Source organism: Urocampus carinirostris, chromosome 1 (genome assembly GCF_059441175.1).
Source record: "Urocampus carinirostris isolate Australia breed hairy pipefish chromosome 1, RoL_Ucar_1.0, whole genome shotgun sequence".
In the NCBI taxonomy this organism is placed as follows: Eukaryota; Metazoa; Chordata; class Actinopteri; order Syngnathiformes; family Syngnathidae; genus Urocampus; species Urocampus carinirostris.
This window is the reverse complement of record NC_142349.1, coordinates 43,647,134-43,673,422: the sequence shown is the minus strand read 5'-3', so window position 1 is coordinate 43,673,422 and position 26,289 is coordinate 43,647,134. Positions and strand designations below refer to the sequence as shown.

Sequence of the window (26,289 nt, the reverse complement as noted above, 5' to 3'; positions counted from 1 at the left end):
GCTTTTGCATGTGTATGTGTATGTGTATGAGCATGTGTACACAAATGTATATTTACTGTGTATGTGTGTACTTGTATGCTTTAAATGAAATAGATTTAGATCTGTGTGCTTGTATGAATGAAATCACTCTTTCTCTGCGAGTGTGTATAACTACTTTGTGTGTATTCCAGCATGCATATACATGTTTGTTTGTGTATGTTTGCTTGGAGCATACAGTACTCTGTTCTTGCATAGGAATTGTGTGTGTACATTATGTACAATTGGCTTCCTGCTTATTTTGGATAAATGTATGCATTCATTTTGTTTTCAATCAGACATGTTTAAAAAGAAGATAGCTAAATTAAATGAAATATAACAACACATTGCATTTTAAAAAATGAGTAAGGTGAAACCATTGCTTTTTCATTTTCCTTTCCAAAAATCATCATCTAGTCTTTTGTATTAACTCACAGAGCAACAACAAAACAAAATAAAGACGAATATAAACACACTATAGTGTCTAAATGGCTCACATTCGCTTAACGACATCTCTATTTTTTTAATTGGAACAAGAAAATACAGATTTATTTTTGAAATATCTTTTTTCTGTAACTTAATGATTGGGTAAATACCAAACTTCTGTGTAATATGACATATAATCCTGTATACTATAAATCTAAGAATACAAAACAACAGTATAATAGAAGCTATCAGTAGAAATGGGGTATAGCAGGATTTTGATCAATGATGTAAAAAACAGCTGTCAAAATGGCTGATTCCTGGATACTGATCAAACGATGATAACAACTCAGAACTTCAACGGTGGTTTCACAACACCTCTGAAAAAAAATAATAAAAACCATGCTTACATTTTCACTTGCACGTAATTGCCAGAACGTAGCCTTTGTTTAATCCACAGTGGGGTCCATGTTATTATGCCATTGATGACTTTTAGAGATGTAGTTCATCTCGAGCCTCTGATTCCACCTAAATTCTCAACACCCAAAATGTGACACGAGCGATGTTCAAGCGATGGGAGCGAATGTCCTGCAACACATATGTGGTAATCCAAGAGATTGATGTTTATTGGACGCATCTCCATTTTAAGGCATCTTGGACATTTTGAAGAACAGCCATGGTTTTAGATGATTTATTGTTAGTTGTTTCAATTCTTGACTTTTTGCACAATTTATGGTCAATAAATACACCAAAATTTTCGTTCAAGTAATCTGTGCATTTACTTCAGCATGTATAAACCAAACATGTTTTACTCATGTGCATCTACTGCAGTATATGATTTCCTACCCCTGTAACTTGTTGTTGTAATTTAATAGATTTCCATCAGGTCTGATATGTGATAAAAGCATTCCAGCGTGTATAAAAGGAAAGGTTTTAAAGACATTGGTGCGGCCAGCATTGGTGTTAGAGGCAATAGCTCTAAGAAAAAAGACAAGAAGCAGGCCTGCATGTGGCAGAGATGAAGATGCTTTAGTTCTCCTTTGGAGTGACCAAGTAGAACGGAATTAGAAAGAAGACAATTAAAGGGACCGTGAAGGTTGGACATTTTGGAGATTGGGGCAGAGAGACTAGACTTTGATTATTTGGACATGTCCAGAGGACTATATCAGGAGAAGGATGTTGAAAATGAAACTGCCTGGGAACAGAGCTAAAGGCCGACCCAGGAAAAGATAAATGGATGTAGTTAGGGAGGGGATGTAAGGGGATCATGTAGGGGGTTTCGGTGGGGGTTTGATGCTAAGGACTGGATGGAGTGGAGAAAGTTGATTTACTGTGGTCACTTATCACTGGCAAAGTGTAGTAGTCTAACATATTTCTTGAGTAAAATAACAAAAATGAAATAGTCATTATTTATTTTTGTACCACACCTTTTTTTTAATTTTTGTTGCAGATGAATTAGATTTTGTTATTGCAAAGGACTGTGAAAAATGCATACCTTGTGACTGGTTCGGGGATTTTGTTGCTGCTCAGTGTTATTGCAGTGTTATTTAACTGTTGTCAGGATAGACTATTCTTTCCCCTGTTGTTATAACTTAGGTCAGTGTCTAAGCATGATTTAATCGCCAATATTTTTGCCTTTTGATCCTGACAGTCTCATATTTTTCTATAAGTCTTTATCACCGATACATGTTTACCCTGGAGTGCCATGTCTAATCTAACGGCATACAGTGTTTTACAACATTAATATCAGTAACAATAAAGACATTGCAATTCTATTATTATTTGGAAATAATTCTCCCCATTAGAAATACAGTATTTTACGGACTATAAGTTACAGTTTTCTTTATAGTTTGCCTGGGGTTGCGACTTATACTCCGGTGAGACTTACATGTAAAATTATTAACACTTTATCATATCATTGAATTCGGAATTTTTATTACCGGTACTGTATTTCATATTCCGTATTGTATTTTCACGCCCATAAGGTGCACAGTGGCAAAAGGCTCACTCTCCATATTTGGTTCTATTTCTATATTCAGCAACCCATACGGCGCACCAGATAATTGGGCCCGAATGCCGCACTACTGCCTTACACAGAGCAGCATACAAGTGTGCTGATTAAAAAAAAAAATCTGCTGTAGCAAAACTGAGTTTTGATTATGGTTTATTGATTACAAAGTAAAACACACGGATACAAATTTGTCAGGGTTCGTTTTTCAGCTTCCTCCACTTGTGAACCTTCAATTCATCCATCCATCCATCCATTATCTGCACCGCTCATCCTCAGTAGGGTCACGGGAGTGCTGGAGCCCATCCCAGCAATCCTCAGGCAGTGGGCAGGGGACACCCTGAACTGGTTGCCAGCCAGTCGCAGGGCACACAGGGACAGACATTTCGCTCGCTCATTCAGACCTAGGGACAATTTGGACCGGCCAATTAACCTGACATGCATGTTTTTGGAATGTGGGAGGAAACCGGAGTGCCCGGAGGAAACCCACGCAAGCACGGGGAGAACATGCAAACCCCGCACAGGAAGTCCGGTAGCTGGATTTGAACCCATGACCTCAGAACTGTGCCTCACACGCGCTTACCACTGCTCCGCCGTGCTGCCCACCTTCAATTCATTAGTGTTCAATTTTTTCTCGGCTGTTCGGTTTCCATGTTCTTCCACTTAGTGTACAAATCAACACACTACGGCGGATGAAAAACATGGAAAGCATTCAATGGAGGGAAAGTTGGGCTTCGGATTTGAAACATATTTGGGGCGACATCCTCTGGTAGCCCGTCAATTCATTTCACATTTATTTGTATTGCCCTTAACCACAAATTGTTTCAAAGGACTGTACAGGTTACATTTACACTGGATCTTAATCCAACATGCAAAGACTCAAAACCTCAGCACGAGGAAAATAAAAAACTTTGAGAAGGGACCTCACAAGTGATAATCCCCCTTCCAGGATTACTAGGGTGCAAGGGATGTAGCATTCGGTAAAACATAGTGAACATCAATAAAAGAAAACAATAGGTAATGTGATGAAATGTGTCCAGGAGGTGCTAAAGAGGAACGGCGCCTCAAGCCTGGAAATTGTCCAAAACGTCCATGACAGTAGCGACGCAGCTTCTCATCTCTATAACATTCAAATTGCTAGATACGATAAGGCATTAGCATCCATAAATACTTCCGCAAACAATGCATTGCGTGTGACGTCACACGTCCTCTTCTGCATAAGCGGGATATGAAACAAACAAGAGACACTTAAAAGTCACAGGAGACGCATAGAAGTCATATTTAGTTGGAAACATGAATGATCTCACAAAAAACATGGATTTCACACGAAAATGTTATAAGTATTGACTTTACCAATGTTTGAACCTGTAACTTCCCATTCTTTGGAGCGGGTGTCTGAACATAAGGCCACTGAGCTGGTGTCTGTCTGCCTCTCTGAATGAGAGACACTGCCCAATAGGCCTTGGCCTAAATTTTGGATGCGGTGAGACTTTTATGTGTGCCTGATGGGCGTGATAATACAGTATATGGGCTTTAAATGAGCTACATTTGCCTAATGTATTTATTGATTTATACCATAAAATTGTTTACTTAAGTACCTAAAATTAACCTTGCTTATTTTAAATTATTTTTAAATTTTTAATTTACTTTTGATTGGATGGATTTTCATGATTTTGTGATCTGATTAAACTGTTGTTTAAAAAAACTCACATTAATATTTAAGACATACAGTTGCTCTTGTAACAAAAGTAGCTCGTATGTAGAGGTATACTGTATTTGTTCTGTAATTCCTCTCTTGTAAAAGGGCTTTTCCGAAAAACTAGCGCCAGTGCTGCTTGCTTTGCAAGTGTCTGTAAGCCCCAGGCTGTTGAGATGCATCGCTAAAGGGGTCAGTGGCACGCTGCAATGACTTTGGTACCTACTCGTGTGTGGCTGTCAGATCTGAAAGGGGATTGCTAATTGCTGGAGTTTTCCAACAGTGAGAGGATAATGATTTTGTGTGTAAGTAAACCAGTTCTGAAGAAGCTCATTTCTGCTTTTTGCACTGTGACCTTTCACACTGTGTCGCTTTAGTATGTGAAAGAGTTGCTGGGAAGCTAAGGCAACAAGAATAGATTCCGAATCTGGTTTAATTACAAAGTCACATTTTCCTTTGGGACATTTCCCTCCTTTCAATTGTACTTATGAAACCGTTTTTAAATATTAAATTTTGATGAAATGTTATGTTAAACCATTTTTACTGCTCATTCAATGTCGTAAAGTATGGATGTGTTTTTAGAAGCATTGTTCCTGAGTGCCAAAACGTAAACATACATTTTTCTTGTTTTATTTAAAAAATAAAATTATTGTAAAGGATTTGGCGCTGCTCCTCGTAAGTGTTTCTAGGAATAATTTCAGTGTGATAAATGATAATTAGATAGCAGGAGTGGCTTTGGTCAGATCTTCCACACATCGCGGGGCCCTCACTTCCTTTGCTTCCTCTATCCAGCAATTTAGAGTGTCTGTGTGGTTTCCGAGTGACCGAAATCGTGTGATCACGTCACCGGAGACATCGAACCTCGAAAAGTTATTGTAAAGTTAATGCATTGTTCATGCACAAGTTCAGTAAATGTACCGGTAAATGGTCTGCATTTATATAGCGCTTTTTAACCTCCCAAAGCGCTTTACAATATACTTCACACTTTTCCCTTTTACACACTAAGTATCAGCCACGTAAGGCAACGACCTGCTATTGGGGGCATTAGGGATTGAGTGTCTTGCCCAAAGACACTTTGACATATAACACGGAGGAGCCGGGAATCGAACCTGCAACCTCTTGATCCCAAGACGAGCGCTTAATTTCCTTTTTATCCCTTGTTCATTTTTAATCACTTTGAGCGAGGCTTGTGATTTATTTAACATATACTGTGTTTGTGTATACACACATATACTGGTATATATACATTTGTTGGCTGTAGTTCTTGGTTTGAATTGGATTTTCAGCCTTCGTCGAACAAAAAAATCAGTGATATATGCACTGTGCTATCAGATTATGATTTGTAGAATCCCTTTTTATATATGTTGGTCAGCAGACACTACTTCCGTTTTCTCCAACGTCTGTAAAACTCCACTTTAAAGAAACAGCGTGTATAGTTCGGCCACAAGGTGTCGCTGTCTTATATAGTTCAACCAAAAACCAGTGCTCAAAAGCAAAAGAATACAAATGAAGACTAAAAGTGACCAAACATTTGTCATCTCAATATTTTTTGCTCAGCCGTTCCAGATTTTTGGGGTGTTTGGGTATCAGTAGCTGCAAGATGGCAGACAGTTATGTCAGTCCCCTGTAGGTGAGACTCCATATTATCAAAAATAAATGGCAATTTGTGGTCCTACAAGTATTTAAAAAATAAGCATAATTTTATGATAGTTTGTATACATTATTTTTGCTTATTGTTTTTATAAATATTGATATCATTCACTCAATGCAGTTTTCTTTAGCACAGAGATCTCTTAAATGATACAGACAGTCCATTTTACACTTTCAAAATAAACGTTTCAATGATGTGTCCAAAATAAGCTAATCATTTTTATGTTTTGTATCCGTCAGGAATCGGTGACTCAATCAATCAAGATCGTCATTGTGGCTCATTTTCACTGTTGAGTTCCTAATCATTTATTTTGAATAAACAATAAGCAGAGAACTTTCGGAATGCAGCTTATAAATTGTTCTCTTTAACAAGGACATGTTTTGGTATAATCTTGGGGTCAGCAAATGTTGGCCTTTGGGTAATCCTAAGAGGTTCCCTGTCGTTTTCACAAAAGTTTTTCATAATGCTAAATGATATGTTTATTGTTGGAGGGAAAACATGACAAAAACATTCTTAAAGTTTTCCTATGAACATTGATTATACACTACATGTATACAGTCTGTGTTGACTTCTTTATAAGGCTCCTTTAAAGTTTTTATTTTTTGCAGCTCCAACCATATGTTTTGCATTTTTTTTTTTTGGTTCATTATGTTTCCTACAGCATTCCGGGTTGCCAACCCCGAGTATAGTCCCTCAAAATTTACCGTAGTGCGAATTGCTGTTCCCTCCACTACGGCTTACCTCAAAAGACCTTCCATAAACTTCAGCTGTTCCATAGCTCTGCTGCACAGATCATCACCAAAACCCCATCTTGCCATCACATCACCCCTGTATTTCAGTAACTCTACTGGCTCGCAATCTACCATAGAATCAGATCGTCTTCTTCCCTCCATCTCACTATACCGCCTGCCCGCATCAGCTCCATGGTTAGCAGAGCTTTCAGCCGCTCTGTCCCCCAGCTCTGGAACTCATGGCGACCTGACTTCTGAATTTCTGCGACCCTGTCCACATTCAAATCAAAATGCACCTCTTCAGATTTACCTATTCTTGACCATATGCCTCACACACCGCCCCTTTTAACTATAATATGTTTTATTTGCTATTTATTACTTGCTTGTTTTACTCTCGTTTTACTTTTTGTTTATTGTTGTGTCCTACTATATGTACAGCGACCTTGTTTGTCCTTGAATGCGCTTTAAAATACAATGTATTATTATTATTGTTGTTATTATATAGAACACTGTATATGTACATAGTCATGCCATGTCAAGTCAAGTCATGTTTATTTGTATAGCCCTTAATAACAAGAAGTCTTAAAGGGCTGTACAGACTACATTTGTTACACCATCCTCTGATCTAAAACCCTCATTAGGGCAAGGGAAAAGTTGACCTCAGCATGAGGAAGATACAAAAAAAAAAACATAAGAAGGGGGCACACAGGATGACCAGGCTGCATGGATGTTCCAACGGCATCAACAAATAATAAATTGACAGATTTGACATCAAATAAAGGTAATTCATGAGCTATAGAATATAAATGTTTTAAGCCTATAATTTAACAGTTCCACTGAGGTTGAATCTCAGAGGGCAGAAAATTCCACAGCACAGGTGCCCAAATATAAAACACTCTCAAACCTACGGATTTTTTCTTGGCCTGGGACCACTGGTGGGCCAGCATTTTCTGAGCATAGGCTCTGAACAGGAACATAGAAACATAGTCATCCTGGGAAATTAATTTGAAATATATGAGGGGGCAAGTCCATGCATAATTTTGTAAACACCGTACACTGGGGTTGCAAACAAAATTTCATTGGCATTTTATGCTGAAGACAATGAAGACAATTTTGAATCTTGAACCAATTAAAGGGAAAGTAGATAGTCTGAGAAAAATGGTCAACAAGGAAAATATCAAAGCCTTTACAGGCTTGTGTGGGTGGCTGGGCGGGGTTTGCTACATAATTCATCCTTGATGATGATAATGTTGACGATGAATGGAGATGATGATGATCTCTGGTCTAGTTAGGGAGGTTTTTTTTTTTTTTTTCCAACTTTGTGTATTTGCTCTCTCACTAATTATTGGTGGCATTCGAAATGCTAATGGAGTAGATAGAATGGGTTGTTTGCAATACGCACACGTACAAACACACTTTCACACACAAAAGACTGACTTCTGTTGACATTTTTCCGTGCGCACCCTTCTCCGTGAATTTGTCGATAACACACATGCACAGTCACACACATCTTATCTTATTTAAAGTGCTCATTTGCATAAAAGGCCCGCCTACAAGATGAGGTGCAAACAATATGCTAATCACGCCGTGTTCCATTAGCAGCCTGGTCACCATGGAAGCGAGAAAAGTGTTTTTTACAGCACACCTGAGCAGGTGACAAAGAAAGGACCAAGGGCATTAAAACCACGTCCTGGGGAATTTGCATTGTGAGACGAAAGGAAAACACAGTCCGCTTTATGTTTAATTGACCGGGAGACTTTAGGCAGCATTGAAGACAATATCATTCAGATATGTCAAAAAAGGATTGTAATGTTAGCACTAATCAACCAGGGGTGGTGTTTTTCAAGTAATTATTGGTCCAGAGCAATGTTCACTCTAAGCTGCGCGCGTGCGCAATCACGCACTGCCTGCACATTCTCTGCGCACAAGAAAATCTATCCAGCGCAATGTTCCCTCTCAACTGCGTGTGTGCGCAATTGCGCACTACCCAGAGCTTTTCCGCGCACAAGAAAATCTAGCCAGCTTACAAAAATCAGGCCTCAAAATTGCTAATTAAGAAGCGAATTAAGTCAAAGTTACAGTGCATGAAAGTAAAAATACAAGGGTTCTCCTGACGTTGTGTTCTAAATGCGGTATTTTGAAGTCAAGGTCGAAATAGAACGAAGTTGAGTAAAGTCAGAAGAGTTTTTCGATAACCGGCTCCTTCGGCTCGGCTCACTAAAAGGAACCGTCTCTTTCGGGTCCTAAACGGCTCTTCAGGTTGTTTTTGCTTCTTTCATCCGTATATGACCAAATATTATGTAAAATTATGCACAAAATTATTTAAAGGAAGGGGGAATAGAACAAAAAAGAAAAAAAAATACCAAAATGAAAAAGTAGTGAAAAGCTGAGAAAAAAAAGAAACAAAAGGAAGAGAAAAAAAGAGGACAAATTCAGAAAAAAGCCAGAAAAAATAAAAGAAAGAAACAAAGGAAAAAAAGTAAATAGAGAACAAAAAGAAAAAAGTAACAGCTAAGAAAAAATAAACGCAATGAGACTTTTTTTTAAAGGAATTAAAAAAAAAGTAGAACAAAAACATGGAAAAAAGAAGAAAAAGTTGGTCCATCCATCCATCCATCCATTGTCTTCCGCTTATCCGAGGTCGGGTCGCAGGGGCAGCAGCGTTAAAAGGGAAGCCCAGACATCCCTATCCCCAGCCACCTCCTCCAGCTCATCCGACGGGACCCCGAGGCGTTCCCAAGCCAGCCGAGAGACATTGTCTCTCCAACGTGACCTGGGGCGCCCCCGGGGCCTCCTGCCTGTGGGACATGCCCGGAACACCTCCCGAGGGAGGCGTCCGGGAGGCATCCTTATTAGATGCCCGAGCCACCTCAACTGGCTCCTCTCAACGCGGAGGAGCAGTGGCTCTACCCCGAGTCCCTCCCGGATGACTGAGCTTCTCACCTTATCTCTAAGGGAGAACCCAGCCACCCTGCGGAGGAAACTCATTTCTGCCACTTGTATCCGGGATCGAGTTCTTTCGGTCATGACCCAAAGTTCATGACCATAGGTCAAGTCAAGTCATTTTTATTTGTATAGCCCTAAATCACGAAGAGTCTCAAAGGGCTTCACAGATTGTTACACTATATTACACAAACTATTTTCAACCGACAAGAGGAGTAGGTTATTCGTATGCAATGGAGTAGAAGTGAGTTTTAAGTTTAGATTTAAACATTTCCACCGAGGTTGCAGATCGAATCTCAGGGGGAAGAGCATTCCACAGCACCGGTGCCCGGATGGAGAACGCTCTCGAACCAGCAGAAGACTTCTTTGCTCTCGGGATCATCAGAAGACCAGCACTCTCAGATCGTAGGCTTCGGACCGGGACATAGTGGCAGATCAGATCTGAAAGATAAGAGGGAGCAAGTCCATGTATGATTTTGTACAATACTAAGAGAACTTTGAAGTCACATCTTTGGCTAACTGGGAGCCAATGCAGGTTAGCCATAATCGGTGTTATGTGATCGTACTTTTTTGTCCTAGTTAAAAGCCTCGCTGCGGCATTTTGTACTAGCTGAAGAGACTTGATTCTGGACTTCGGGAGACCGGAGAGTAGTGCATTGCAGTAATCGAGACGGGAGGTAACAAATGCATGAATTATTGTTTCCGCATCGGACTGAGACAGTATTGAACGGATTTTAGCAATGTTGCGAAGATGGAAGAAGGCAGTTCTAGTAATTTGCTTTACATGCATCTCAAAGGATAGATCAGGGTCAAATATGACACCTAAATTTTTAACTGAGTCACTCTGTGTGATGTGACATTTGTCAATGTTCACAGCAGTTTTTGCGAATAAGTCCCGGCATTTAGAAGGACCAATGACTAACATTTCGGTCTTTTCAGAGTTAAGACGCAAGAAATTGAGTGACATCCACTCTTTTATCTCAGTGAGACAGGCCTCCAATAGGTGAGGGTAGGAACGTAGATCGACCGGTAGATCAAGAGCTTTGTCTTTCGGCTCAGCTCCCTCTTCACCACGACGGACCGGTACAGGGTCCGAATGACGGCAGACGCTGCACCGACCCGTCTGTAGATCTCCCGTTCGATCCTACCCTCACTCGTGAACAAGACCCCAAGATACTTGAACTCCTCCACTCCTCAACTCCCAACAGACCCTCACAACACGCTTGGGTCTGCCGGGTCGGGCCGGCATCTTCCCCTACCATCGAAGCCAACTCACCACCAGGTGTTGATCAGTTGACAGCTCCGCCCCTCTTTTCACCCGAGTGTCCAGAACATGCGGCCGCAGGTCCGACGAAACGACGACAAAGTCGATCATTGAAACTACGGCCTAGGGTGTACTGGTGCCAAGTGCACATATGGACACCCTTATGTCTGAACATGGTGTTCATTATGGACAAACCATGACGAGCACAGAAGTCCAATAACGAAACACCACTCGGGTTTAGGTCAGGGGGGCCGTTCTTCTCAATCACGCCCCTCCAGGTCTCACTGTCATTGCCCACGTGAGCGTTGAAGTCTCCCAGCAGTACGAGGGAGTCCTCAGAGGGCGCGCTCTCAAGCACACCCTCTAAGGACTCCAAGAAGGGTGGGTACTCCGAACTGCTATTTGGTGCATAAGCACAAACAACAGTCAGGACCCGTCCCCCCACCCGAAGGTGGAGGGAGGCTACCCTCTCGTCTACTGGGGTGAAGCCCAACGTACAGGCGCCGAGCCGTGGAGCAATTAATATGCCCACACCGGCTCTGCGCCTCTCACCACGGGCAACTCCAGAGTGGAAGAGAGTCCAACCCCTCTCGAGAGGACTGGTACCAAAGCCCAAGCCGTGCGTAGAGGTGAGTCCGACTATATGTAGTCGGAATTTCTCAACCTCACGCACCAACTCGGGCTCCTTCCCTGCCAGAGAGGTAACGTTCCATGTCCCAAAAGCCAGTTTCTGTAGCCGGGGATCGTCGCGCCAAGGACCCCTCCCTTGGCCGCTACCCAGCTCTCTGCGCACCCGACCCCTTTGGCCCCTCCTACAGGTGGTGAGCCCATGGGAAGAGGGTCCTACGTCGTCCCTTCGGGCTGTGCCCGGCCGGCCCCCGTGGGTAAGGCCACCTCCAGACCTGGCTCCAGAAGGGGCCCCGGTAACCCGCGTCCGGGCGAGGGTAATAGAGGAACAAAGTTTTGTGTCATCGTAAGGGGTCTTCTGATCTGCGTTTTGTCTGGCCACTCACCTAGGACCTGTTTGCCGTGACCCTACCAGGGGCTTAAAGCCCCCGACAACATAGCTTTTAGGATCATTGGAACACACAAACTCCTCCACCACGATAAGGTAGCAGATCAAGGAGGAGAGAAAATGTTTGTGTTGCATTCAAATAATTTCCAATTGTATCAAGTGAAACTGGTTCCAACATTGTACTTCCACTAAAAAATACAGTTGTGTATCGTACTACTAATGTCTTAGTTGCCACACTTAGGATTGCTGTTGCTCATTGTTGTTTCAAGCGTTGCTCACCGACTTTGTGTGAACGCTCAGGCCCGTGGAAAATTAGAGTGAACATTGGTCCAGAGGCTGAGCTAACATGAGCATTACTATTACTAGTTGTTGTTCTGTTGCCTGTATTGTTCAAAGGAGACAAAGGAAACAATTCTGCAAAGTCAACAGATTTTTATTTTTTGTAGTTACTATAATTTAGTACAAAGTGACTGAGAGCATTGCAGAAAAGGGTACTATTTTTCATCAGTAACTTGAAGATAAAATTATTAAGCTTTCAAATACATCATCAAACCAAAGTATCATTTTTTGGGGGGGTTCATTTTGTTAGAACTTGGTGGAAATTTATAAATGCCCCTTATAATCTGGTGTGCCTTATATACCACATAATACAGTTGATAAGATTGTAATTGTATACTGTATTTACAAGTCAGTGTTACTATGTTTTTACAGTATACTACCGCATTTGTGCTGCAAAACATCGCTTACCAAAATTGTGAAATATCATATGCCACGGAAATCAAACCCGGGTTGTGATGATGAGAACCACCACTACTCCACTAGTGATACAGATAACATACAAAAAGGCACTAGATTGCCTCTCATTATCACACTTATTTTATGGTACAAAGTCAGAGTCATCATCAATTACAGCGAAATGTGTTTTAAGTCAAAAAAGTATGATAGTGAGATCAAATTTTAATATACTTTCATCTGTTATCTGTATCTCTGGTGGTCTGGCGGTTAGGTTTTGGCACCCTCACTGCCGTGGCCCAGATCTAATTCCCATTCTATACAACATTTTGCGATCCGACTGATCAATCATTGCACTAATGAGCCCCCTTCTGGTTGCGATGATTACTTGTTAGATGTTACTGTAGTTTTAATTCCATCGCCTTATAGCCTATGCTAATGTTAGCACTGTCATGTTTGGCATTACTGTTGAGATTTTTTGAAAAGGAAACTAAGTGCTATCTAAATATAAATGTGTTGTAGTACATTTGGGACATTGTCTAAATATGTGAGGTCTAACTACTCTTAACGGACTACCGCGACATTCCAGATTTTGTTTTTTCATGTATTTGTATGCTGTGACAACCCATTTTGTGTATAATAGATAAGGAGACTGAATAAAATGTGAGTTCTGTAACAAATTCAATACTGTGGAATCGAATTTTCAGCATTTGCCCGGAGCTAACATACTAACAAGAGAGATTCATTCTGAATTCACTTCTGATTGTACGAGCTTGAGGGCAGAGAAAATGTGAAAAACTCATTCTAATCCAGGGAATTGTTATGGAACTATATATGAAAATAGATGTCAGATGAGGACAAACAAGCCACAGAGAGGCCACGTGGTAGAGGTGGAAGCGGATAGTGCATGCTTGATGGCCGTCAACGTATTAGGGTGCGGCAGCGCCAGCTGGCAGGTGATGGGCGGGCACATTCACGAGCATCTGCAACGTCTATATAAGAAGCAATATATTTGAATCAGGACATAAATGATGGCGCTGCACATTCTGTGCCCAAGCGTTTGTATACACACAGAAGACCACCGGAAAACTCCTTGGTAAAAGACTTAATTTGAGCATTCTAACATTAGCATGTAGCATTTGATCCATTGAGGGAAAAGCTTTTGCGACCAAGATGTAAAATATTCCACACTTATGCATTTTGCCCAATGTTTACAGCTTCATACTGTATATGTTAGCATCCTACAGTGGCTTGCAAAACTATTTGGTCCCCTTGAACTTTTTGACCTGTAATTTATTGGAATCAACAATAAGTGGGACACAATCATGAAGTGGAACACACTTTATTGGATATTTTAAACCTTTTTAACAAATAAAAAACGAAAAAGTGGGTATGCAAAATTATTTAGCCCCATTGAAATAATACTTTGTAGTGCCACCTTTTGCTGCGATTACAGCTGCAAGTCACTTGGGATATGTCTCCATCAGTCTTGCACATCGAGAAACTGATATTTTTGCCCATTCCTCCTTGCAAAATAGCTCAAGCTCAGTGAAGTTGGATAGAAAGCCTTTGTGAACAGCAGTTATCAGTTCTTTCCGCAATTCTCAATTGGATTGAGGTCTGGACTTTGACTTGGCCATTCCAACACCTTGATATGTGTTTTGGTGAACGATTCCATTGTAGCTTTTGCTTGATGTTTTGGATCATTGTCTTGTTGGAAGACACATCTCCGGCCCAGTCTCAGGTCTTTTGCAGACTCCATCAGGTTTTCTTCCAGAATGGTCCTGTATTTGGCTCCACCCGTCATCCCATCAATTTTGACCATCTTCCCTGTTCCTGCTGAAAAAAAGCAGGCCCAAACCATGATGCTACCACCACCATGTTTGACTGTGGGGATGGTGTGTTGAGGGGGAAGAGCTGTGTTGCTTTTACGCCAAACATTACAAACATCTTGAATGTTGCCAAAAAGTTCAATTTTAGTCTCATCTGACCAGAGCACCTTCTTCCACATGTTTGGTAAGTCTCCCTGTTGGCTTGTGGCAAACTTCGGACGACACTTTTTATGGATATCTATAAGAAATGGCTTCCTTCTTGCCACTCTTTCCATAAAGGCCAGATTTGTGCGGTATACGACTGATTGTTGCCCTATGGACAGATTCTCCCACCTCAGCTGTAGACCTCTGCAGTTCATCCAAGTGATCATGGGCCTCTTGGCTGTATCTCTGATCAGTTTTCTCCTTGTATGAGCTGAAAATTTAGGGGGACGGCCCGATCTTGGTAGATTTACAGTGGTCTGGTCGTCCTTCCATTCCAATATTATTGCTTGCACAGTGCTCCTTGGGATGTTTAAAGCTCGGGAAATCGTTTTGTATCCAAATACAGCTATAAACTTCTCCACAACAGTATCTCGGACCTGCCCGGTGTGTTCTTCGTGATGCTTTCTGCGCTTTAAACAGCCCTCTGAGACTATCACATCGCAGGTGCATTTATACAGAGACTTGATTGCACACAGATGGATTCCATTTATCATCGTTAGTCATTTAGATCAACATTGAATCATTCAGATATCCTCACTGGATTTCTGGACAGACTTTACTGCACTGAAAGTAAAAGGGCTGAATAATCTTGCACCGCCACTTTTTGTTTTTTATTTGTTAAAGTTTAAAATATCCAAAAAAGAGTGTTCCACTTCATGATTGTGTCCCACTTATCGTTGATGCTTCACAATAAATTACAGTTTTACATCTTGATGTCTGATGTCTGAAATGTGGCAAAAGGTCACAAAGTTCAAGAGGACAAATAGTTTCACAAGCCACTGTAATTGATAGCATAAGCTAGATTGCATATTTTCGATATTTTCAACATGTTTCTTTTTAATTAATTCAATGCCAGAAGTTTCTCTCAGCCAGTATTTGCAATTTTGACTCATTTTTGAAGTCCTACAAAAAAATCAAGTTCTGTATATAAATAGGCATAGCACATAACAAAGGAATGCCTGAACCCTCATCTCTAATAAGAAACCATGTATGCTTTCTAACTTTTTTTTAATAAACAATAGTTGCTAAGTTTCTTGAAAATCCTCGTTTTCTAATAAAACTTCTGAGGAGAAACGGCTTTTTGTGTAATGATGCATTTCAAGCCGAGCTTTCCCTTTGGTGATTCTTTTCCTGCATTTGTGATACTTCCAATGTCTAAACAATGCTTTCCATAAACACAAGGACACTTCACTTGCAAAATAACATTATATTGCAAGAACACTGAACCTATGCATGAATGATACATTGATACATGGACTTTCCAATAACTTTTTAACGCCCAATATTTCCAGTGATGTGATCATACAAGTTTGGTCACTCAAAGGCCATATATATATATATATATATATATATATATATATATATATATATATATATATATATATATATATATATATATATATATATATATATATATATATATATATATATATATATATATATATATATATATATATATATATATATATATATATATATATATATATATATATATATATATATATATATATATATATATATATATATATATATATATATATATACATATATATATATATATATATATATATATATATATATATACATATATATATATCCAGCAATTGAGTATATACACATGTATGTTAGATAAATCACAGGCCATGCTGTAATAATTCTAAGGGATTAGAAATTAATAAGGGATAAAAAGACTGAATTTGTGCATGAACTTTGCAATAACTTTTCGAATTCGATGTTTCCAGTGACAAAGATCTGATTAGAGCCATTCCTGAAATCTAACGGTGATTTATCATTCTGGAATCATCCCAGAGGCTTGATATACTTACTGATTAGCCAAAGCTTTTACATATGCATTTTTTGAACTAAAACCCACTCAGGCTCAATGCTTCTGAACAGTCGTTTATGCATTAAGGCATTCAATGAGTTAAAATGTAACTTACTTGGAAAACAATTATTTTTTTGTTTGTGTTAAGATTTAAATGTGTCAAATCACCATCATTTTAGTGTCATTTGAGTGTTACTTCACCCGAGGACAAATTTTGATATCCAATACCATCTTCCTTTGCACTCAGATCTCATTTTGCTATTACCTCTTAAACCCATGCCTGGTATTGTGTTTTTCTTTTGTTTCAGCAAATTGTATACACAGTTATGCATATTTACATTTATATTAGTAAGTTTTGTACTTTGGTAAGGTGATGTGTGTGTGCAAAAATGTCTGTTTGCATTTCCAGTCCAACAGCAACACTCAGTAAAATGAGCTGTTATATACATTTCCTGTTTATCTTCATGCTCTCTGTGGTGTTTGCGTGCAATTCTCCATGTGTTTGTGAGTGCGTGTATAACCCTGCCACCCTTTACTCGTGTACCTGCTCATGTTAGGGTCGTTAAGTCGCACTCGGGCTGCGTTTTACGAGGCGTCTGTGAGCTATGTTTGCACTCAACCTCTGTCCATAGCAAATACACAAGAACGCATGCACACACACATGCACTTGTTATTGACATGTTTTACAAGCTAAAGTGAGTGTGGCTGTAATGCTTTAATGTGACCTTGAGAAAATCCTCTCAGCAACGGATAAAGAACCAAAACAAGGATTAAGGCCAGATTGAAGGAAGAAAAAAATATTGATTATGGAATGTTGTACGTAAAAGGCTAGCAAAGAAATCAGATAAATGAAAAGGGAAAAAAACGATCTGACATATGGAAGTGGCTTTACTGATAGTCACACTGCTGGTATTGCTTAGAACACTAAGAACATCATTTGAGATGCATAAAGTGGCAGTGTTCATTGTGAAACCGGAGAGCTACTTTGCTTCTGAACATGAACAATTTTCGAGGGTATCAATGATGCTACGCTAGCGTGTAGTTCTGCTTTATTGCCCCAGATTATCCAAATTTTTACTTGGGCCTTGCAGCGATTAAAGCCCGACCTTACCCGAGCACGACCAATTAACTTGATATGCAGGACCAAGCCAGATTCTATTTGAGAGAATATGGGTGGATAGCTAACTCTTGTGTTTTGTAACAATATCTAAGTTGAAGAAGACGATAAACATTTTCATATCTTATATGTCTTTGTCTGCAGAGATTACATTAACTAACAATTTTCAACCAACGACTGATTTTTTTTATCATGTGGCTGGAACATTTTTGTCAGGTTGAAAATTGGGCAATAAACTCCAAACTACAGCAGAAGTTCATCCTTAAGAAACTAGTATGGTGTGTGGTACTTTCAGAGAGAGAGAGAGAGAGAGAGAGAGAGAGAGAGAGAGAGAGAGAGAGAGAGAGAGAGAGAGAGAGAGAGAGAGAGAGAGAGAGAGAGAGAGAGAGAGAGAGAGAGAGAGAGAAAAAATGATTGCCGAATAAAAAAAAGTCATGGTACAAAAAGCTCTGCCCGACCTGAACATAATAATTGACATTTCAAGCCAAAATTTGGGTCAGGCTTAGACTCTGGCTTAAAATCTTTCCTCTACTTTCAGCCTTCATTTTTTCAAAAGGTCTGTTCATCTCTCTTACAGATATAGCTTCCTTGGACTTCCTGCTGTCTGTTCCACCCCAAGGCTTTAAACGAAGGACCTTCTGACAGGTAGGAATTTAAATCAAAGGAGTGCTTAAACAGGAATTAATCAAAATAATGTCAAACGACTATGAGACATTCGATAATGGCAATAACGAAGGTGATGACCTTCATAATGATGCCAATCTCAAATTGATAGGACCTCAGTGATAATGACGATCATTTTGACATTATTGATGATGATTCTGATAGTACCGATGCCAGCTGAGACAATATTAGTGATGTTATTTTGGTCTCGTATGTGTTTTCTAGAAGGGGAAACTTAATCTTATGAGATGACTCAGCTCTTGTGAAACAAAAGGTTTACTCTGGTGCAGCCCCAGACAGAAAGTAGGGCATCTAGTCTTTTCATTCAACCCTACCCGATATTGTCTTGTTCTGATTGGACCCGAGTCTCAAGACGGAGGATTTGCAGGGCAGCCCCGATGGGCGGGAGACGTTCCCAGAGAAGATGAAGGACCTGGTTCTCCTCAGGAGGTGGGCCTGAGGGGATTACATGGATCAATGTGGAGGGAGAGCGCGGGAGCGTATCCGGCAAGTGTGCTTGGCCAATCCCGGCGCAGAGCCAGATAGAAAAATGTTCCCTCCCGGCAATTAAGCCCCGGAGGTGTTGGAGTGCTTTACCGGGAGAGCTCATTAGAGCATCCTGTCACTTTTTTCGCTTCCTTGTCTTAGCAGACGTCTGCCCTACAAACGTGTTCCACCTAAAATCTGTGCACAAAATAATCATAATCCATGTTGCACACATTTACTTTGTTTTCGATTGAGTTCATATTTTCCACAATGCATTGCTTCATTGTGTTCCTGTAGACCAGGGGTCAATAATTTATGGCTTGCGAACCAACCATCCTCTTTTCATAAATACATCTGGCTCCGACACACAATTGACTGAATGTATATAGTCAATCTGTCACTCCATTTTTGGCTTGTGTGAAGCCAAGTTTAGTCCATGTGAATTCAAAGTCAAAGCAACACTGACCGTTTAATGGATTCAGTCCAATGTACTGTCTTAACTGCAGATAACAGTCAAGGTGTCACACATAGCTAAATAATCCTTTATATGTAAACTCATTAAATAATGTAGGTTCACTGTTGAGACACTTTATTATGAAATCTCACAGAACAAACTGTAAACACCTGGAAACCCCAGCAAAGCCCCCAGAGCTTGGATGTGGGGAGCTTTGAAGACACTCCCTTCCTCCTAGCCCAGCGCCGTCTGTGCTGAAGGTCAATACCTTGGTACCCTCCTCTTTTGTAGTATTTTGTGACATTTTTACAAAAGGACTTTGCTTGTGCCTTCTTTTGAAACCAATATTTCGAAAAAAAAACAATATGGTCAAAAATCTCAAGGAATTGCGGGAGGTAGACACATTTTTTTGTGGTAAATTGATATGGCTCTGGAATTATTATTTGATACGTTTTATCAAATCATCAAACGTCACACATTGAAATAAAATGAGCTAAAGACTTAGCTTTGGTCTGAAGAGAGCGTTTGGTGTTTTTGTTGAGCTTTGTCTAAAACTATTTGGTGTGGCTCTCAAGTTCAAATGAAAATGCTTGGCATCATGGCTCTTTGGGTCGAGTCAAGTCATGTTCATTTGTATAACCCTTGACCACAAAAAGTCTGAAAGGGCTGCACAGAATACCCCACCCCTGCTGTCGGCACTTGTTAGCATGTTGCTTTGTATCAATATTTAACATTTCCAAAATTAGTTTTGGTTGAGTAAATATGCAATTATACATACTTTAGGGAATCCTTTAGTTTGGTTTTATGTTGGACCTAGTGCTAACTTTATTGCATGAGGTGTCCAATATTGGAAATATTTGGCCATTGTTCCATCGTCAATAATTTCGAACAATTTCCTTTGTAGACCTCACAGCCTTGTTCAGAAGATTTACCCCGTGAATGACATTTTAAAACACATTTGTGCCTTTTAAAACACTGGAGCTTTTCAAAAAGTTCATGAAAACATTTGCTCCATGGAAATGCGACTTATGCTGCGTTTGTCAGTGTTATCTCTTCCACATCTTAGAACGGGCTAGTAGTAATTTTGTTCTCATTGTCCTCGCTCTTGTGACTCGGCATCAAGGACCCTGAGGGATATCAGTGTCTGTAGCTTCGAGTCGGTTTGCAGTTGTCCGATAAACAAACACATTCTCACACGTAGTAGACACTATGTTTAACACATATAGTCAAGGTGGCAGAGTGGCTTGCTGGTCCAGGACAAATTGGAAGCAGGCGGATCATTTACCTGCAGACTGAGCAAACAAGTGCAAAGACTCCCCAAGGGCGTTCATCGCATGAATAATATCTTTGGGAGACACTTCCATTTGTGACTGGTTGGACATACAAGGGACGTTTTGTGGTAATTACAGTACTAAACAATATTGAGCAGTAAAGTAGCTTCGTTTGTGAGGATGTCATACCAGTCAACCTCATAAAATGGCTTCCCTAATAAATGATTGCAATTCCTCTATTAACCAATAATAAACCTTACCAAACACAACGTGGCACTTTTTTTTCTCACAACTAGACGGACCACAATGAAAATAAAAGTTTGTGTAAAGGAGTTTATTTTATTTAGGAAAAAAACAACACAAACAGTTCTTACAGCCTCTGTCTGTTAGTTCCCTACATGCAATTAATTTTGTGTTGCCGATTATACATAGCAGCGCACTATTTTTAGCAATGACGATTATGTCGTCATCTGCTACCAGTGACCTAGATGATCCTGGTTAGAGGCAAAATGGTCAAAACGAGACGAGTCCAACAAATGTAAACGTTTTTTTTTTTACTTACAAAAATTGATATGTGGCGTACTCAAGTGGAAATGATCAAAAACTTACCTTGACAGATGGGATGTTAGCTCCAATTTGGGTCATTTTGCAACAGAAACTTTGGTTGTTCAATTTTTTCTCATGTTTGATAATTATAGTGATCCAGAAAATTGATATTCAATCATTTGATAAGGGGCCGGTCACACAGCCGTTTGCGGCTGAATCACGGCTAAAATTTTGCGTTTTTTTTTTGCCCGTGGTTGCCCGGGATGGAAAATGCGCAAAATTGGCTAACCCGCTATTCATCGGTGGTATGCCCGCAAAACAGACGCCGGCGACTGTTCCGCTTCCTCATCGCGTCATTTTCTCGTGTGGACCACGGGTATAAAAGCTCCCGAGCCGGTGTGGTGCCCAAATCCGACTCCTACGCAACAGCCACACCGCCCCACCCCCTCGCGTGACTTTTTCATCCATCCACGTTAACAAACGCATTTTGTAGAATACGATCGCACTTTATTGTTTAAATAAACGCGGTGATTGTTCTATCTTTTTTATTCATTATCCATTATCGATCAGTTCATAATACGCTACAGAGCTTAGGAGACGGGACTCTTACTCTCAACCAAAAGGCCAAGTTAAAGTCCCGGAATTAAAACCTTGTTGCGAATGCACCGAAAGATTTATTCGAAATGAAGAGAAACTACGCTGACGGGGATCCATGTTCACCCCCTTGACGTCACGAGCACAAATGACGTGTGATCGGCAAATCGCGCTGTATATACGCGGAGAAAGGCGTTTGACTGTCACACGCGTAACACGCTAATTTCACGTAATAACACCGCGATACAGGCGCAGAACATGCTATTACCATGCTCCACCCACGATTACCCGCTGAAATTTCCCGTCCTACCCATGTGTAACCACGCCCTGGCCGCGGCCAGAGCACGTCGTTCCGCGTCATTTCCGCGTCATTACTTCGTGTTGACCACGTGTGCGGCACGCGGTTTAAACACGTGCTCAAACTTTTGAGCAGCTCAAAAGTTTTGAACGCGGCCAACCACGTGAAAATTTCCGACCGCGAGTAAAGCACTGTTCTATCTCGTCTATATGGCGGTCTCAAGACGTCCAACAGCGCCCAACAGCATCAGCTTCACGGCTAGAAATTTCTGACCGTGGTTCAGCCTCAATACGCTCGTGAAAGGCTGTGTACCCGCGCTCTGAAGAATTGAACAGCGCAAAACATTTCCGCGCTGCCACCCGCTCGCGAATTTCCGACCTCGTGTTAAGCACCGCTGTATCTCGTCTGAATGGCGAACTCTATGCGTCCAATAGCGTCCGCCTCAAAGGCAGAAATTTCTGGCCGTGATTCAGCCGTAAATGTCTGTGTGACCGGCCCCTTATATTTCATTTTTCAGTAACATCTGATCGTTTGACATGTTCAGTCAAGTTTTCTTCCTGGTTTGAGAGCATGCCAGAAAATAATTGAAAAGACTTTCCCACCTCAGGGTCTGGGTTAGTCTCAGGAAGGTAGAGTTAGGGTTGTTTTTTTTTTTTTAAATGAGGAATAAAAACAAAAAGTTTCATTACTTGGATTTTATAAAAGCATGTCCATAGATTTGTTTGGATTTGGGGATATTTTGATTATTTTGAGGCAGTTAGGGGTCAGTTTTGCTTTCTAATATGAACACCTTTTCTGTTTTTCGAGAGTTTAACTTGCAGATGTCTTTTTCAGTCTCTTTTACTGTGAGAGAATCGTAGATTGAGCAAATCCTTGGAACAACAAGATCACGCTGCTGCCTTTTCCGCTTCACTAGCTATTTGTTCGTGATTCGTTCGCGATTCGTTAGCGAACCATCTCGGTGAATAAATCGTTGAGTGAAAGAAATCATTGGGTAAATGAGATAGAGTTGCAACATTTTCCAGGAAGTGAAGTTGTATAGTGTTTTAGTCAGGGAAGGAACTACTGTTTTTTTTTGTGTTAGGGTTACGTTTTAGGGGTTCCTTTAATATTCCAACATTGTTTGAAGTAACGCCATCATACTATGGAACTAGTCATGAGCCTTTGTCAGTTTCCGCTTGTTTTATACAGTTTGCATCTGACGTCTATTGCACAGGCACGTCAATTAGGGCAATTTTGTCATGCTCAGCTTTATTTTTTTAATAATCTCCAGGCTGTAATAAATGTCTTTGTTTGGATTTTTGAACCGGAAACAAGAAAATGACACGGTCAAGTTTCAACAGTCCAACCCTTTGGCAATCCTGAAGGAAAATGATTGCCGCCACACTGCATATAAAGTCATTGTCACTGTAATCCTGCTTTCCACACTGACCTCAAAATGTTTTGTGTCACATTGTGTTTGGTACGCCGGATTTAGATATGTGAAGCACCCGCATCCAAGAGAAGAAGGTACACTCCGAAAAGAAGAGGTAAAAATTGTGCCGCTTCAAGAGGGAGGGGAGAATAGTTGTCGAAATGGCAAACTCCTTTCCAAGTGGAACAGATGGCGGGAAAGTAAGAGACTAGCTTTGCTTCGCTCTCTTTTAAACTTCAAATGTTATCATGCAGGATGCACACCACGCTTAAGCTAATGAGCCGGGTGTCGGCATTGTAGTGAGGTTGCGGGGGTGTGGGATTGGAGGGGCGCGTCGCTTTTTTTCCCGTCTGTAGTTCTTTCGCTATCTCCCACCGGCACTTTTTCCCGCAAGCCCACGCTCGCAGCAGAAGCCTGGAAGCCTCGACGTTATGTAAGCACACACGACCGACACACACAAAGAGAAGCAAAGCAAAGCCGTCCGCAACATAGCAAGTCAAACACACGGCCGCTCGGGGGAGCTAAATTTAGCACAAGTGTTTGGGTCACAAATCCCATAATTGTCCCGCTCAGGGAGATTCCATTTGCACTTCAAGGAAAGCAGGCACTGCAGCAACTGTGGCACAGCAACAGCCACAATCTGTTGTCCCTAATCTGGTTTTATTTATGCTTTTGTTTATTTTACATTTTGACCATCAATCATGTCCCCAATATTTTTTCCTGACAACTTTTGGCATCTTGTCCAACGTTATTCTGTTATTTTTCATTTTACTCTTTCAAAAACATAGTTCTGCTTCACTCTGGTGTAAATCTGTTTTCATTTCAGTTTATTTGACACAGATTCTGGTGTTTATTAGATTCCTCTGATTCAACTCGTCGAACAAAAACAACAAAGGACAGGTTGGATATCAAAAGAGGAACCCAATAAGTATATCCCCAGGGTAGTAATAACCACGAGAAAGTGTTTAAATGCGTCTTTATCAGTACATGTTTATTTAACACTCAAAAATATCAAGTTAATATTCGTAAGGAAGGACACATATCGTCACAATACATGGTTAAAAGTGGAGTGCTTCGTTTGCGGTGTCCTGATAAAAGATAAACGTTAAATGTGAACAATCTGAGGTTGCAATGAGTGAAAAAGATCAAAATTCCGTTCAGCTCTTTTAAACAGACATACATATTGCTGTGTAGTACAATAGAAAATGTACGAATGGTATCCACATTACTAACACCTTTTTTAAATCATTATTTTGTAGGTCCCCAAAAATTTGGTTTCATGTGCCAAAATTGGCGCCTCTACATTGAGAAAATTCGGTGGAGAGAATTATTTTTGGAATCTTGGACACACTAGAGTGACTTCCATCCCCTTTCTATCCAGGGGACATTTGTGGGATCTACTTCTAAATGACTGATGAAGTGGCTAGGGAAAGCCCAGCGCTAGGCACTTTGACAGCGACCCAATGCTGGAGAATAAAAAAGGGTTAGGGGGATAGGGTTGTTCGTTGGGTTTCAATGTATTTTAGGTTTGGGTTAGTTTTCGGTCAGGGTGAGAGGCTTTGGGTGTGTTGGCAGGCTAGGTTAGGTTTTGTTTAACAGTTGTGGCTGAGTTAAATATGGCTCAAGCAGTTGTGTTTAGCGTTTGAAGTAATATGGTAAAATGGTAAGGATTTGGCAGAAAATTGTCCATGACAGTAAACGACAGAATACGTCCGGATATTTTTACAAGCCTTGTAAGAGATTCCAATCTACAGTCTCTAGGCTCATAGACTCCTCCTTTTGTTGCTCCATTTTCCCTCAGAATTTTTATTTTTATTCCAGTGACGCCGTTGCTCGTCTGTCTGCCTAATCAACATCTTTTTTTGTTCATGCAAATAATTAAAAACTGCCTTCAAAGCGCCTTGTGCTAATCCGAGCGAGGCAGAGATGAAAAAGGCTTTTGGATTGCAGAGACGTCGAGATAGTGTGTGAGCAGTTGAACCCACCTCACACTTTCAGTGACATGTGGATGACCCGGAAGGTTCCGTTCAGTTTGGAAGTGTCTGTAATGAGCCGCTGAATTCGCCGTGTTTCCTTGCTTGCGTCAGCCTCGATTGGGTTTTTCCTCCTAGCTCGCTTGCTCATTCCGGTTACGCAACACCACAACCTTGTCACTCTGATGTTCCTACAGGAGCGTGACGTCGCCGCGTTGGCCTGACGTCCATTTTCCAGGCTTTACATTTTTTACCACTCCGACTGCCGTCATGTTTGTACCCCCATCGTGGATTTCCATGTCAGACAAGCTAAGTTTAACACTGTGATGGGGGCCATGTCCCCAGAGTAAGGCAGCCCAGTAAATGCCCTCCTTGCTATATAGCATTTGATACGCAGCATTTGCTCTATTGTGGTTTGCTATTGTAGATTAGGGTTGCAAACTTTGGGACAATTCGTTCAAAATAACACATATTTTCAGTGAACGAGAGTGAGAATGAATTCCTTAAGTGTTTTTTTTAATTTTTCAGCAATCAGTTGCCAACGTGAAGCTGACATGGGATGTGGCTGCGCTAATGCCTTTTCAGGTTTTGTAGTGAATCTTTTTCAGTCTCTTTCTCTGTGAACGAATCACCGAGTGAAAACAAAATAATCTGGTGTATGAGATGAAGTTACAGAATTTTCCGATGATTGAAGTTGCATAGTTCTGCCCATCTCGACAGGGAAGGTTCTACTGTTGTTAGCGAAACACCACACCTTTCATTACTTCCTAGCTTTCTGTCACGGGACCGGACCAGATCGGAGGCAGGAGGCAGGAAGGTGACCAGTTACTTTTATTTAGCAAAAAAAAAGTTGTCCAACACTCAGGGACAAAAACAGGCTTACAGGCAAACAGGAACTCAGACTAGGAATACTCACAAAACATGCTTTTACTCAGAACGGGCAAACACAGGATTCCTCAAGACAAACAGAACAGATTTATGCAGAACAGAAAACGCAATGAACCAGCAACCGGCAATACCCACAACCCGCCCTTAGGAAGCACACATGCAAATTAGATGATCTGCTACAGCCGGTGCCCAGGGGGTTGGGCCAGCCAGTCGCCACGGCGACCATGCTGGACATGACACTTTCTT

General features: G+C 40.8%; 1 protein-coding gene across 1 annotated transcript in view; it reads left to right on the top strand.

Annotated features, from left to right (window-relative positions):
* LOC148374750 (RNA binding protein fox-1 homolog 3-like) overlaps positions 1–26,289 on the top strand; it is a 600,089-nt gene that overhangs the window by 80,588 nt on the left and 493,212 nt on the right. Inside the window, exon 2 of the mRNA XM_088340486.1 lies at positions 18,034–18,101. The gene's annotated coding sequence lies outside the window, so the exon portion shown is untranslated. The remainder of the gene's footprint in view (positions 1–18,033; positions 18,102–26,289) is intronic.